This window comes from Eumetopias jubatus, unplaced genomic scaffold, assembly GCF_037043125.1.
Source record: "Eumetopias jubatus isolate StellerSeaLion01/CBP00866 unplaced genomic scaffold, mEumJub1_p1.0 scaffold_1, whole genome shotgun sequence".
NCBI classification, from domain to species: Eukaryota; Metazoa; Chordata; class Mammalia; order Carnivora; family Otariidae; genus Eumetopias; species Eumetopias jubatus.
In genome coordinates, this window is record NW_028274807.1 from 20524195 (window position 1) to 20540127 (window position 15933).

The following is a 15933-nucleotide window of genomic DNA, read 5'->3' on the forward strand; positions in this document are numbered from 1 at the left end:
TCCATTCAGCCTCATGATATCTGGCAAGGGACTGAGGATGAGGAAGCCACCTCCTCCTGCATTTGAGATATGCCAGGAGGCCCAGGATCAGGACTTTCATATTGGTACTATTTTCATTTACCAAGTGGCCATACTTTACGGAATGCTTCTTCCTGACCTAATTCACAACGGGTAGCAGGATATAAAGGTCCCCGGTTCAGCACCTGTGAAAGTATCAATTTCAATAAGATCCATGTATGTATCCAGCAATTACTTCTCTCATATCAGGTAACATGCAGCCAAGAATGGCAGTTGCTTGCATCAGAAGATTATGGGAAATTTATAGCTACCATAGGTGGTCCAAAGAATCTAGGTGGCATGAAAGGAGGTTTCTATACCATGCAGAGTAAAAGAGTTTCTTGGAGACACGAATTGGAGTATCTGTTGTATTGAAATTTGGACAGACCCTAGACTATTTTAATGGAAAGGGGAGCATTCAAATTGGGTCAATTTATGAATAACAGCATTTCTAGGCTTAGGAAAATATTTAAACTGGAAATATGTTTCTTTCAGAACCCCAAAAGGCTTAAAATATTAATATTAATGTTCATGTTAATATTATGGATGCTGAAATGTTCAATAGCTGTTTCTTGACAATGTCAGGGATTAAGTGCCTTTAACTGACCAAATAACATACAGAAATTTTACTGAAGCAGTGGTCTTTATCTGGGGCAATGGTCCGTACTTTTCTAGAGCTCCTTTGTATTTGGATGTCCTTGATCTGTATGTCAAATAAACCTACTTATAGAAAGATGTCATTGCTGTGATGATATATTTGTGTTCCTAGAGAAAGCTAGATATGGTTAAGATCTTGTATGCAAATATTGTGTGTGATGGCAAGGCTGTTATATCCCATAAGTTGTAGGGTAAAGTATATTGTGTCTTTTTGAAGATGAAGGCAAACTGTAGTTGAAAGGCTATCATAATAGGCCCTGAACAGAATATATTATCCAAATCTTTGACTGCAAATTATTTACCAGTTGATTATTGAATGGAGTCTTTAGTTTCAATAATACTGAGTATGAGGGCCAATCTACCATGAAGCACCATTTATTCTTTCCAGGTTTAAGAACAGGAGAAATTAGGCTAAGTAGAGAAACAATGGGTTAATCATCCCTTATCTAAATAGACCTTGTATAATTGGGTTGAATCCTTGGAGGTCTTGTTTTAATTTATATTGATTTATATTAACTATTTTAACTGGTGGAGATAGGTAAAGTCCACAGGGTCTTATTTTGTCAAGTGGGTTATAAGGTTAAAAAAAACAATTTAAATGTAATTTAATTTATTACTATTTAGTTACTTTATGACTATTTAAATTTCTGCTTGTTGAATAAAGTGTCTATTCCTATCGTGGAATATTTTAAGGCGATAGGCACTATGACTATAGAGAATCTGGGTAAGGCAATAGTTCTGATGGCTAAGCGTGAAGTACATTTGCTTTCTTCTATTTTATCTTTGGTAACTCCCCTTGGATTAAAGAGGATACCGTTTTTTAAAATTAAAGTACAATTTGAGTCCCAGTGTTAAGACCATAAATTTTTGCCAACTATTACATTTCAGCACATGTTAAAGATAATTCATAACCTATATTTTAGAGGCACAAAAATCATCAGTACCATTTTATATTTTTTCTTGTATAAATTCTCTCAGTAAATTTTGGATTTCTAATTGCAATTAGAAAATTGCAGGTATCTGATTAATCTTTTTCTTGTTTTCTCCCTTCCCCCATATCCAGTTTTTTGTTTTTTAAGATCAGTTTTATGTTCAGGTATTTGAAAGACCAGTCCAGTCTACATCAGAACTTTAAGCTCATATTCAGTTATAAGTTTCCCCCATCCTGCAGGTCAGGCCTGGCGCATGACTTGGAGGATACAGTTTCAAGGAGGTATGGTCACTGCTCACATTTGCTCTATCCCCTCTCCTTCCTAAATGGCTGCCTGTGGACAGTCCAAGTTCTGAGAAAGAGAGATGGTGCAGTAGAGGAAAGGAAAATATCCTTTCACTCAGGGGGTTATGTGTTCTCCGAGCTGTCACACATCTCCATCAGGGAATAGACTCAATATTTGAGTCCTTTGTTGTGAGTTCTTTGGGGAGGAAGGTGAAAAGCGGACACTAGTTTCTACTCTCCCCAAATTTCTGAAGAATCCTGATGGTTTCCTGAAGATCTTGAGTGCCCTGCTAAGTTCATAGAACAGAACAGACAAAGCATGTCATGTTTAACTCAGCAGCTTCCAGATAGGTAAAGAGATAATGTTTTTTTCTACTTTTTTGCTGATATCTCCAAAATATGCTTCAAGGGCCAAACATGAGAGCATTCTTCATATAATCTTTGATCTTAGTAGATGTTTAGCTTTCTTTCCATTAAGGCTAAAAATAAGGAATTAATAACGTCACTTCTTAATAAGATCTTAGTTGTAGCTTGGTTTCTTTCTTTCTTTCTTTCTTTCTTTCTTTCTTTCTTTCTTTCTTTCTTTCTTTCTTTCTTTCTTTCTTTCTTCCTTTCTTCCTTTCTTCCTTTCTTCCTTTCTTCCTTTCTTCCTTTCTTCCTTTCTTCCTTTCTTCCTTTCTTCCTTTCTTCTTTCTTTCTTTCTCATATAAGAGGAACTTGTCACCTTTCTTGTCTGCTTTAAAATTTTAGCCAAAATTCTGGAAGACCAAAAAAAAGGGGAAAAAAAAAAAACATATTCCAAATCCTGTTTTATAGCTATTAAGGATATATGTAGACTAGTTTTACTGGATACCCAATTTGTCTAGTAATTCAAGGAATGTTCAAGATGGACCGCCATCTCAGGGATGCTCTTGCACCAAAGTTTGCCTTTTCTGAGTGCAGGTACAAAGAAGAAAGAAAGGTAAGATACACGGCATTCATTAAAATTTCATTTTCGCTATCCCAAACATATAAAGTGAAGATCATAGCTTATGCAAAAGGTAAAAATGCTGTAAGAAATATTGCTCCTGTATTGCTTAATTTTTAAGCAATTTTTAATATGATGGCCAAATTTAAAAGACTAGGATTTGTTTCCACAGGAAAATGGTAACCTTACCAAAACTCACTCTTCTATGGTACAGTAAGTTTTATAAATACTGAGATATAGAGTAAAACAAATAGATGTAATTTTATGTTATCAGGTAAACTTACAAAGATGAGTGTGGTTATATTTATGCTTGTGTTGGGCAACTGGGGATTTCATGGAACTCCAAAGAAGATTCATGACTGTTATTGATCATTCCTATCTACATCTTACCATTATTGGAAAATTTTAACTATTAAGTGCTTGAGCTATAAAATTAATTATTAGTAAGCACAGAGGTGTTATGTTTTATATTTGTGAATTGGTTTTTCAAATTAGAAAGGAAATTCTATACCAGATTTCATGAGCACATTTTCTCTCTTTTCTTCCCTCTAGTGTCAATGCTTCTGTGGTAGAGTTAATTTAATTTGTGCTTTAGTGAATGTCTTCCCATGTAAACCCAGCCAATTTCTTCCATATACATTTTTATTCCTAAGTGTAATTTGGCTTAGACTTTATACCATAGAGAAACTTCCAGCTAACTACTTGATATCATGTTTTTTTGGGGGGGAAGGGAGAAGAACAAATGAAAGAAAGAAAAATTCTTAATTTCTGTAGATAAATTACTTTATATAAATATTTTTTTTCAAAACCTAATGGTTTTCCCACTGTGAATGAAACTAACACTATTACATGTTTATATTACATCAATACAGTGCAGCTATTGTGCCTGATTGTTTTGGTGAGTCAATAATTATTTAATTTCATTGAATAATTTTGAAAGAATATCATTTGGAGCTATGAGGAAGCTGATTTTATGGAAATTGGACTGAAAAAGTATTTTGTCCCTTCTCACCTGATGTATAAGGAAAAAAAATCAAGAAAAATAAATAAAAATACGTGTTTCCATCCAAACGATCTTATGTTATTGTTCCACCTGCTGCACTACAGATAATTATGCACAGAGGAAACTCTGTATGTGTGTTTGTACACTGAATGCATACGTAAGTAAGGATGAAATAATGACTAATAAAGGTTCTACAAGTTGATGATGTTTTTTCTCCATAAGTCCTTTGGTTGCAAATACTATTTATTACTTTGTTTTTCAAGAATGAAACAACACTTACAAATCTTAAAATGGACAGTAAATCTGATTTTCCTGATTTGTGACATTTGTAATGTATGCAAATCTACTATGACCCATATAACACTGGCTACAGAGTTAATGAGCAATAGTGACAAGAACTAATGCTTCAGGGAGAGTCTTTAGAAATTTAATGGGCATTGTCATGGCACCTCACACGGTGGGGGAGTTCTGTCTCCAATCAAGAGGTTACTTTTCCTCCTCAAGTAATTTAGAATCCCTTTACCATCATTACGTCCCATGGAGTGAAGACATATACAAAGCCTTCTTGCACAAGACAGACAATCATTCCCAAAGTTAATGAGCAAAGACTGAGAACCACCTGTGACCGTTCAAAGCAGACAGTTTTGTGTGAAAACCAGGAAAAGCCAGAACATAAGCAGGTAAAGGAGATCAAGGTTTATTCAGTGAAAAGGACCTGGGACTTTGATCAGAGCACAACAATGTTTTTGTAGTTCCGGGGACCAGTTGTGAAGATCACATGCGGGATCTGAAGTCACACTGGCTGGATAAGCATATAAGAGTAAAAATAGGGAGGGAGAAACAAAGGCAGAGGAGGGGAAGGGAAGTGGGCATATGGTTACAGAGATCCTAGTTTTTGTTTTTGTTTCAAGAGCTGATACATTTTGCAAAATAAATGAAAGAGGGCCGTGAATGAGCTGTTTCGATTTATGTCAAAACAATCATGACAGACTAAAAGTAGCAGAAATATCATTGATATATATTATTACAGTGACAAGAATTACATGGTGAAATGAAAAATTTTACAGTAGTTGGAGAATAGACACCTGCAAGCAATTATTTCCTAGGACATTAGGTCATAAAATAAAAGGGATGTGATTGAGCTAATTAGATGAAAATTTATTGTTGAAAAAAAGTCAGAGTCTCTATTTTTTTGGTTTAATGAATTTCACTAAAAGTACACGGTTTGGGGGCGCCTGGGTGACTCAGTTGGTTAAGCGACTGCCTTCGGCTCAGGTCATGATCCCAGGGTCCTGGGATCGAGCCCCGCATCCGGCTCCCTGCTCGGCCAGAAACCTGCTTCTCCCTCTCCCACTCCCCCTGCTTGTGTTCCCTCTCACGCTGTCTCTCTCTCTCTGTCAATTAAATAAATAAATAAAATCTTAAAAAAAAAATTGGTTAAAAGTTCACGGTTTGGCATGGGAGAAGAATCCAAACTCACTCTTAAGGATCTACTTTCTAACACACTTGCCTCATTCTTTCCTGAATATGAGTAATAATAATTAAAACTGGGTATGGGTAACAATCTTGTTAGTATGTCAAAATCTTGAAACCATTCAAACTTCTGGAACTACAGATAACTGAAATCCTAAATAATAATCCTAAATAATTTTTAAACATTTTTCTATGCATTATAAAATACAAAATTATGAGAGCATATGCAGGATAGACAGAACAGTATTTTATCTGAAAATTCAACATAAACTTTTGGTAGAACATGAAAATAATGAATGTTTTTATCTCTTGATTTATTTCAAGTTATTTGTAATCAACAAGTATTGTACTTTACATAATTACAAATAAACGTTTTGTCTTTCCTTCTAAGAAAAGATGGAAGACTGTTTCAGTTCCTTAACTGAAAGAGCATATAGACATTGTTGGCCCAATATATGTTGATGTACTTATAATGAAAAACACAGGGTGACTTAGTCTTTTCATACATACGAGTTATGTTACCTGTATTAGGCCTTAGTAAGAGAATTTATATATAAATATATATAATGGGGGGAGGGGCAGAGGGAGAGGGAGAATCTCAAGCAGACTAGATGCTGAGCCCAGAGCCTGTCCCAAGGCTCAATCTCATGACCTTGAGATCATATTCTGGGCTGAAACCAAGAGTGGGATGTTAACAGACTTAGCCACCCAGGTGCCTCTTTTTAAAATATTTTTTAATATTCTTCAAAATAGATCTTAAAAAATTGACAACCTACTATAAAAATGCTAAGCTTTAATGTTAAAATACTTTGAAATGTATCACCACTGATCTTCACATCAAGTTACTGCTTTAAAAATACAAGCTTAATTGATTTTTTTTCTTCAAACAAAATTGTATGACTTTACACAGAATTATTCAAATATTTCAGATAAGTAGAGATTCACCAGAGTGAAATGAAGATCGTAAATTTATACGTGGAATTGTTGTATTGGGCTTTTGATATTGTCAATAGCTAAAAAAACAAAAACAAACAAAACAAAACTCAATTGAAAAAATAGTGCTCAATAGATGTATAAACAACAAAGAATAATCATTTTAAAGAGTTTATCAATGAACATTTCGAGTACCATGGACAAAGATAGAAAACTAAATAATGTAAAAAAAAAAAAAAAAACTTCTGAGAGCCATTAAAATGCAAATATTCCCTAGTAATGTTCTCCACCTTCTCAGCCAAGAATAATAATTATTCATGTGCTGAATACTCATTCACCAGTGGCTTGATATTAATGAATGCAATGCGGGCTTATTCGTTGGCCTTGACTATTATAGTTTGTTCTCTCTTCCTTATTCTAATTAACTATCAAAATGTATTAAGCCTAATGGGAAAAGACAAATTACCAAGTCTTATTTGAACAATTTAAGTGATTTTGCATTCCTGGTATGCTATTAAGTCAGTTAATGCTGCTTTGAGATACTTCACAGAATTCTTGCTCATTGGTTTCTTATTATTAATGGTGGGTGGTTTTGCTGATATTACAAATCACTTATGTCTAGGATCAGTGTTAATAGTAGACTTAACTTGAATTCTGAAATGACAACAATGGTATATACCTTATAGAAAAGAGAGAGGAAAAAATGAAAATATGATTGTAAGAAGCAAGATGATTTTTAACATATAAATGCAAAGGTCAAGGTTTGAAACTGATTTGGAGCAACCAAGAAAAATTTAATTGTTCATATGAAATAACAAAGAGAAAGACCTTTCTTCACTGATCATTATAAATTCATTACGAGTTAAAGGAGGAGAAACGATTAACTTAAGGGTTTGTGCAGCCATTTCTCAAATAAAATTAGGAGAAAAGAATGAAACTTTAATTTTACTGTTCAGTTAGTTAAATGAAAACAATAAATCCTTTAAAGAGAATATAGTATTTTTCCCCTCAGAAATAGTTGTATGGTTTTGTTCTCCAAATGTATATAGGTATACGTGCATATATGTATACGAGTATTAATGTGTATATGTGTATATATATCATATATAAAATATGTATTAGATATATAAATGTATATATTTGAATTTTAAACACATTAGGTATCAAATTACCTTCCAGCAATACATACTCTCCACTTAACAAATATATTCCCCTCTAGTGCTCTCCACTTTCACCATCCTCTTGTCATAACACTAGTCTATTCCTTGCGTTTCATAATGTACTCAACATGAAATTCAAGAAGAATTACAGTAGCAAGTGTAGCATATAAGAAAAAAGCAAACACAATTCCATGGCAATATGAGAATGACGTCCAGTTATTTTTCTGTTATCATATAGAGTTTAAATATCTACATGGTGTTGCTAACAGAACACTAACTACTATTAGCCATACTTTTTTATAACCTCAAAAGCTCCTTAGAAATGTGCTTCTAGAGATGGCTAGAGTATTGAGAAATGTAGTGGGGGTTCTGATAGATATTATTTGAATGATCACGTTGTGCATAAATCCATCAAATCAGCCACATCCTCAATATATCCCATCAATACACAGAAAAGAAAATGATTTATCTTTAATCTGGAACTTTTCATATAGTAGAATCCATATAAAATAAAAAAATGTTAAAATTAGAATCTATAGTAAAGAGATATTTGCTTTGGCAAGTTTGAAGATAAAAAGGTCATGATAGTTCAACATAATCCAAAATTGTCAATATGGTGGTAGCTCTAAGATGCCTGATAGACTCTTGATAAATCACCAAAGGCATAGTCTTTTTAAGATGGCTTATCAGATATCTCTTTATCCTTGTTCTGTAAACATTCAAATGCCCATCAGATATTTTGCTGCTGCTACAAATCCTGCAAAACACAAAAAAGGTGTCACAGCAAAAGCATCAGATAAAAAAAAAAGAAAAAAAAAGATGAGACAGAAAAAATAAACTATATAGAAAGCAATCCTGAGGGTCTCTATCTAAAACGCGTATACCTCCTTGGGGCACCTGGGTGGCTCAGTCGGTTAAGCGTCTGCCTTCAGCTCTGGTCATGATCCCAGGTTCCTGGGATGGAGCCCCGCATTGGTCTCCCAGTGCAGAGGGGAGCCTCTCTCTCTCTCTCTCTCTCTCTTTCATAGGTAGAATCTTTCAATAAATAAATAAATAAATAAATAAATAAATAAATAAATAAATAAATAAATAAAACACATGTACCCTTCACAGATATACACTGTGAAGAAAGTAAAGAATTTCAAATTCTGCACTTCACTAATTCAAAGCAAGGTAACTATCTTGACCTGACACTGGATATATAGCACTTGAGGAAGAAAAAAAAAAAAAAAGTGGAATCATTGGCCAGTGTTCTTAGTTTCCCATACTCATTTGTTACAGAAATCAGTGAAGTTACTGTATTCACAGTGAATACATCAGAGATTAAAATAGCAGAAGAAAACAGAGGTATGCATACAAAAGGAATTAATACGATTCAGGGGATTTTGGATGATGAAATTCATGCAGACTTTTATGTAGCTGTTCCAGAAATAATGCCTGAGGTTACTCCATTAAAGAAGAAACTGAAAAAAAAAAATTTTTTTCAAAGCTTATTTGAAATTCCGTTGGCTGTGACATCGCCAAAATGCTTGAATTATTTAAAATTGGGTATGAGGCAGCAGCTCTTTCTGCCCATGGGTCCTGTCCCTGCGCTTTAATAAAAGCACCATTTTGCACCAAAACAATAAATAAATAAATAATAAATAAACTAAAATTGGGTATGAAATTAAGGCTGATGAAGAAAGGGAAAACTTTCTAGAGAAAGTAGCAACATTGGATCAAATAACTGGATAGTGGCCAATGCACAAAGAATTATCAATGAAGTTTGTAGGATAGACCTCTGAGTTTGGGACCCTTTATGGTACACACTTGCCTTCATAGTTCAAGTGAAGACTTGTGACTAAAGTCATTGTTGCCTAAATAAGCAGAAACCAAAGAAAGTAAAAAAGATGCTGCCTAAAAGTGTTCAAATGTAAAATTACTTTTATTAGATTAGAAGTAACAGAGAAAATTATAAAACTGCATAATTTCTATATTTGGTGTAGTATTTCTTGATCATCATATTTGAATGTAAATTTTAGCAGCAGAAAAGAAACACAATAAATTCAAAAATAAGAAAATAAGGTTTTCTCTCTGAACTTTACAAAAAAAATCACAATATTGAAAAAGACAATAATACCAACCATTATTTTGTTGATGCTTTAAAATTGTGAGAAGAAAAAAAATCACCTTGTAAATGCAGCCCCTATGGATGCCTTAAGTCTTTAAAAATTACATATACATATATATATATAGTTTTATATACATTTTATATAAATATATATATTTTGTATCTTTAAAAGACAGACTGAAAATGTTTTTGTACTCCACCTAACATGAGAGACAAAGAAAATGCTTTAGAATAAATGTGGCAAATATAGAGGGTTTTTTTTTTTTTTTGAATCGTCAGAAATTGTGTAATCAGATCCTCACTGAAAAAAAAATAAAGTGATGTTTGTATTGAAGGTATTTTCTTTGGAAACATATTCCCCCAAGATAAAAGTTTACAAAATATTTCAAGTAGCTGGTTTGCATTCAAAGACCTCATGTGTCACCAATCTCCCAATTTTACTTTACTTCAGTCAAATCTTTTTTGATATTTCATATATTTGTCAAATTTATACAATTTATACATATGTGCTTTTGTGTGTGTGTGTGTGTGTATGGAAAGAAAACAGATCAAATTAAAACCCTTTCAGAACATTCTCTTGTTTTCTTTTAACATCCTGCAGTTTCCCAATAGGTAAACCCAGTGACTGTCTAACCAGTGAGAAAACTTCCTAATATCTCACTTAAATCCTAATGTTTTATAACAAATTGGCAACTGAAAATCAAATTTTACTTCCCATTTCTAATTATGGAACCATAAACCATGCCCTTCAATATAACCACCTAATGTCTCCAACAACTGTACAGGTCAGACTCCATCCTACACTCACAGACCACCATGCATCTTTGTGTAGAATTTAGAATGCATAACTCTTTGTACTTACCAATGCTTTATTGCCTTGTGATTTTTAGTCCCCAGTTAAGTAATTTTGAGGAACAGATTAATTTGTCCAAGTAAGTTCTAGGAGCATGAGTCAGTAGGTTTCGACACAGTTATTTATGTTAACATATCACATAATTTCTAGGAAACTTCAGGATCTTTTGTCATTTGCTTTCTTCTGTTTGTATGGGAAGTTAAACTGCATCTCTTTGGAAATGGTCTCTTAATTTTGCATGTCTCTGCAACTCAGCTGATAAAAGTAAAAATATCTGCTCTGGCTGCCATAACAAAGTATCATAGACTGGATGGTTTAAACTACAGAAATTTATTTTTTCACAGTTTTGGAGGCTGGAAATCTGAAATCAGGGTGCCAGGATGATTGGGCTCTGGTGAGAGCCTTCTTTCTGGCTTGCAGATGGCTGCCTTCTTGAAAAGAAAAAAAAAACAAAAAAACAAAAAAAACAAATCTCTCTTGCGCTTCCTCTCCTTATAAAGCCACTAATCCTTTCAGATTAGATCCCAACCCTATAACCTCCTTTAACCTTAATTAACCCTTAAAAGCCCCATCTCCAAACATAGTCACACTGGGGATAAGGGATTCAACATACAAATTCAGAAGAAATATATTTCAGTCCGTAGTATCTTGACAATAGAAAAAATTATATTTTACAAGATCATAGATATTACAATTCTATTTAATTTTACAAGTCCCAAAAGATGCTTCAAATTTATCCTATACTTTACTTAGGTTTTTTTTTTAAAGATTTTATTTATTTATTTGACAGAGAGAGACACAGCGAGAGAGGGAACACAAGCAGGGGGAGTGGGAGAGGGAGAAGCAGGCTTCCCGCCGAGCAGGTGCGGGGCTTGATCCCAGGACCCTGGGATCATGACCCGAGCTGAAGGCAGACGCTTAACGACTGAGCCACCCAGGCACCCCTTCATTTAGTTTTTTTAATGTATTTATTCAGTTTTATTAAAGGGTAGTTAGAACAAGAAATTATTTAGTAGTCATTTTGTTTTGTTTTGTTTTGTTTAGGAAAACAGAATAAACCTGTAATAGATATCATGATTTCTGAGTTCTCTGTGAATTCAATTAAAAGGGAGAGGGAAAAGGAACATTTGGAAAATAACAAATGCAGAATTTTTGTAATAAATATAGACTTCTGCTATTCTTTTCTTACCAATAAGATCAATATATTGAAAAGAGGCAAGAAAAAAAATGCTATGTCCTCAAAATCTCACTCTGTGGGATCTCAGTGAGATCAGACCTTGGCTATCTCAAGCAGTATCAGCTGTACTAGTGAAATCACTACCTTAGGCATGCAAATGTTTACTCTGGAATGAGGATCCACAGAAGCAAAATAATGCTTGCTGCCAATTGGCTTTTAGCACGGATTGTGTAACTGAAGTCCTGACAAGCTAGACATTAGCATTTCTCAGTGAAATAAGGGACCTGAGCTCCCAAGTTGTCTCTGTCTAATCCTACCTATAAACTTTGGTGGCAAACAGAGATTTACCAGCCAAATGTACATTGAGTCCAGGGAATGTGGTAAAAGTTGGATCATTTTATTTCTTAGTTCATTTAGAGTGTAGTTATTTTTGAACAAATTCTCACTATTCTCTTGAACAATTTATATATAATTATTGCAGAAATAATTTAAATTGAGTAAAAATAAAGAAAATAAATGAACAAAACTCCTACCATGAGAAAATAAACATTTCAATTTTTTTTAACCTGGTTTGTCCCTCCTTCCTTCCCTCCCTCCCTCCCTCTCTCTCTCTTTCTTTCTTTCTTTCTTCTTTCTTTCCTACCTTCCTTCCCTTCCCTTCCTTCCCCTTCCTTCCTTACATCTTTTCTTTTTTTCTTTCTTGTCCATAAATGTCCCATTGTTTTAGCCCTTTGTTGAGAAGACTATCCTTTATCCATTAATTATCTTCGCTATTTTTCAAAGATTAGCTGACTATATTTTTGTGGTTCTATTTCTGGGGTCTCTATTCTGTTCCATTGATTTGCTTGTCTATTTTTTAATCAATACTATACTGTCTTGATTCCTGTAGTTATCAAATAAGTCTTGAGGTCAGGTAGTGTTAGAGCTCTCACTTTGTTCTTTTCCTTTAATGTTGTGTTCACTGCTCTGAGTCTTTTGCCTCTCCTTACAAATTATAGAATCATTTTGTTGTTATCTACAAAATAAGTTACTAGGATTTTCATTGGGATTGCCTTGAATTTATAGATCAACTTGGGAAAAACTAACATCTTAAGGTTATTGAATCTTCCTATCCCTGAACCTAAAATATCTCTCCATTTATTTAGTTACTGATTTGTTTCATCAGAGTTTTGTAGTTTCCCTCATATAGATATTTTTAGATTTCTACCTAAATATTTTATTTTTTCGTGCTAATGTAAATAGTATTTTGCTTTTAATTTCAAATTAAAATTTTTCATTGCTAATATATGTGATTGACCTGTATATTAACCTATATCCTGCAACCTTGCTATAATCACTCATTAGTTTCAAGAGTTATTTTGTTGATTCTTTTTGATTTTCTACAAAGACAGTCATGTCATATACAATGACAATTTTATTTCTTCCATTCCAATATTTATTCTTTTTATTTCCTTTTCTTTGTCCATTCTTTTTAAGTCTTAGTGACATCTCTTCTCTTCTAGGTAGTTTTTCATTCCCTCTGGTTTTCCTTACTAAACTTTGTGGTCCTTCTATTTTAACATGATGTTGCAGTTATCTGTGTATTTTTTTTTCCCTTTCTTTTTATAATAGTTTATTCTTTTTCTTCTTATAAACTTAATTTGCTATTATATTAATGCTCTCAAAATCTAGAAATACGTATTATTTTATGTTTGTCTCACTACTTAAACAAATGACCTGACACAATGCAGATAGACAGAAATTATTAGGTAAATAAAGGAATAAAGGAATATGTGAAGGCTCTATTGGATAAGATATTCAAGGCAGAGGGGTGCCTGTGTGGTGTAGTTGGTTAAGCATCCAACTCTTGGTTTCAGCTTAGGGTGTGATTTCAGTGTGGAGATCCAGCCCTGAATCAAGCTCTGCCCTCAGTGTGGAGTCTGCTTAAGATTCTCCCCCTCCCTCTTCCCCTCCAGCTCAGCTCGCTCTCTCTCTTTCTCTCTCCAAAATAAATAAATAAATGTTAAAAAAAGATATTTAAGGCAAATTAGAGTAGAAAATATTATTTTTAAATAATCAGAAGCAATTCAAGTCTTTAACAACATACATTAAATTTCTTTAACCTTGATTTTTCCCTCAGACATTTTAAGCAAAACTGGGAGAGAACGTACAACCAAATGTGTAAAACACTTTAAAACATGATTTGTAATTTAGTATGCATAATAAATAGGAACTAAATTAGATATTCAACCAGATCTAAGGAAAGGTCGGCACACTTTTGAGTCACATGGGTATTTCTTTCAAAGTTGGGGTAATCTGATATAGCAGATAGTAAATTTGAAACATATAAATTAGCACAGAGTCAACTAGTTAGGACAGCATATACATTATCAACCTTACATTTTGATAAATAGAAATTTTCACAGTAAATTACTCAAACATATAACTTGACCCTGTGTAGTTAATAATCTAATTCATTTAAACATGTTACTTATCAAAAACAAGTATTTATATTTAAGCTTTGGGATACATCCATAATGAAATCAGTTGTAAGCTTTTTATGATTCTGTTCAATATGCTAGCTACCAGGTAAAATATAGAAGTGATCATTTGTGGCTACCAGCAAGGAAAATTAACACTGACATCAAATCTCTGGAGGATATATCCAGTTTCCACAGATAAAATATGTTTTTTTTTTTAACTTACTTATTTCAAGATTTCTTTTTTTTTAAGATTTTTTTAATTTATAAATTTCAGAGAGACAGAGAGAGAGAGATAGGAACAGAGAGCACGAGCAGGGAAGAGAGGGAGAAGTAGCCTACCCGCAAGCAGGGAGCCCGATGTGGGCTGGATCTCAGGATCCCAGGATCATGACCTGAGCCAAAGGTAGAGGCTTAACTGACTGAGCCACCCAGGCACCCCTATTTCAAGATTTCTGATAAATGTTTTGATTGCTAGAATTAATAAACTTGAACTTCTGCTATAAGTATAAAAACACACATAACACATTATGTATATAACAGTATAACAACAGTATAACAAAAACATTATACTGTTGTTGAGACAGAGTAGTTTCTTTGAAGACATTCTCAATCCGTATGGAGACATTACAGTCCCTGACACTGGAGTGACTACCATGTGCGTGTCACAATGTAATCTTACTGTGCTATAGAATGAATGTTTATGCCCTCCTAAAATTAATATGTTGAAACTTAATCCCAATGTGATTTTGGAAGTGGGGCCTTGGGAAGGTGATTAAATCTTGAAGGTGGAGCCCTCATGAATGATATTAGTGCCCTTACAAGAGAGACTCCAGAGAGCTTCCTTGTCCCTTCCACCATGTGAAGTTACAGGGAAAAACTCAACCATTTACCAACCAGGAAATGGTTTCTCACCAGACACCAAATCTACCTGTACCTTGAACTTGGACTTCCCAACCTCCAGAGTCATGAGAAATACATGTTTGTGGTTTAAGCTACCCAGTCCATGATAGTTTGTTAAAGCAGCCCCAACAGACAAAAATGTGTTTTGTGTTGAGATTCTTTTATTATAATGTTCATGAGACTTCCATGTAAATAAGCCTTATTAAGCAGGCCAAAGATAAATCCCATTTATAGAAAATCAAACAAACCATCGTTTCAATTGTAGTACTTCTCTATTATAGTTAGATTGAGTCTCCCAGTTAAAAATTAATATTAATTATTATACATATTAAATACATATTTAAAATATTGTGAAGAGTTTACATTTCTGTTATACAAGAGAAATGAGTATAATACATGTGTTAATAAGGAAAGATAATATTAACAAACACTATTGTTAGAAACTCTATGTCTAACTGTGAATCTATAGTATCAAATTACCTTTTATTACCATAAACTCATTGAAACAAGTAATCTCATGTGTCTCTTGGCAGCCAAAGCAATTTTATTATTGTCTCTGTTGCTTCTTAAGTTCTTCCATCCTCTCTCTTTTGAAAATTACAGTATACTTCTCTCCATCATAATAAGAGATCAATGATAAAGAAATAAATAAAATGAAAAGATAATGGAGGTTTTAATTCATAATAAGAGATTTCAGAATGCTAAAATATATTTTATGTAACATTATGAAATTAAGAAATAAGGATGAATTGCATGGAAAGAAAATAGGTTCATTAGAAATAGCTTTTACTTTTATTACTGTAGATTTTTTCTTTGCCTTTACCATGTCTTATAAATTTTTATATCCCTATTATGCTGATAGGAAAAGAACAATTATGACAAGAGGGATAAGGTACTCTCACCATGCTTACTAGAAAGAAAGGCACCCACGCTGCATGACAGTTATCACTAGATTTACTATCTGT

The 15933-nt window shown here is 33.5% G+C and overlaps 1 pseudogene; it reads left to right on the forward strand.

Annotated features, from left to right (window-relative positions):
* The first annotated feature begins 8076 nt into the window (after nt 1-8076).
* LOC114217469 (large ribosomal subunit protein uL1m pseudogene) lies at nt 8077-9366 on the forward strand (annotated as a pseudogene).
* The last annotated feature ends 6567 nt before the right edge of the window (nt 9367-15933 follow it).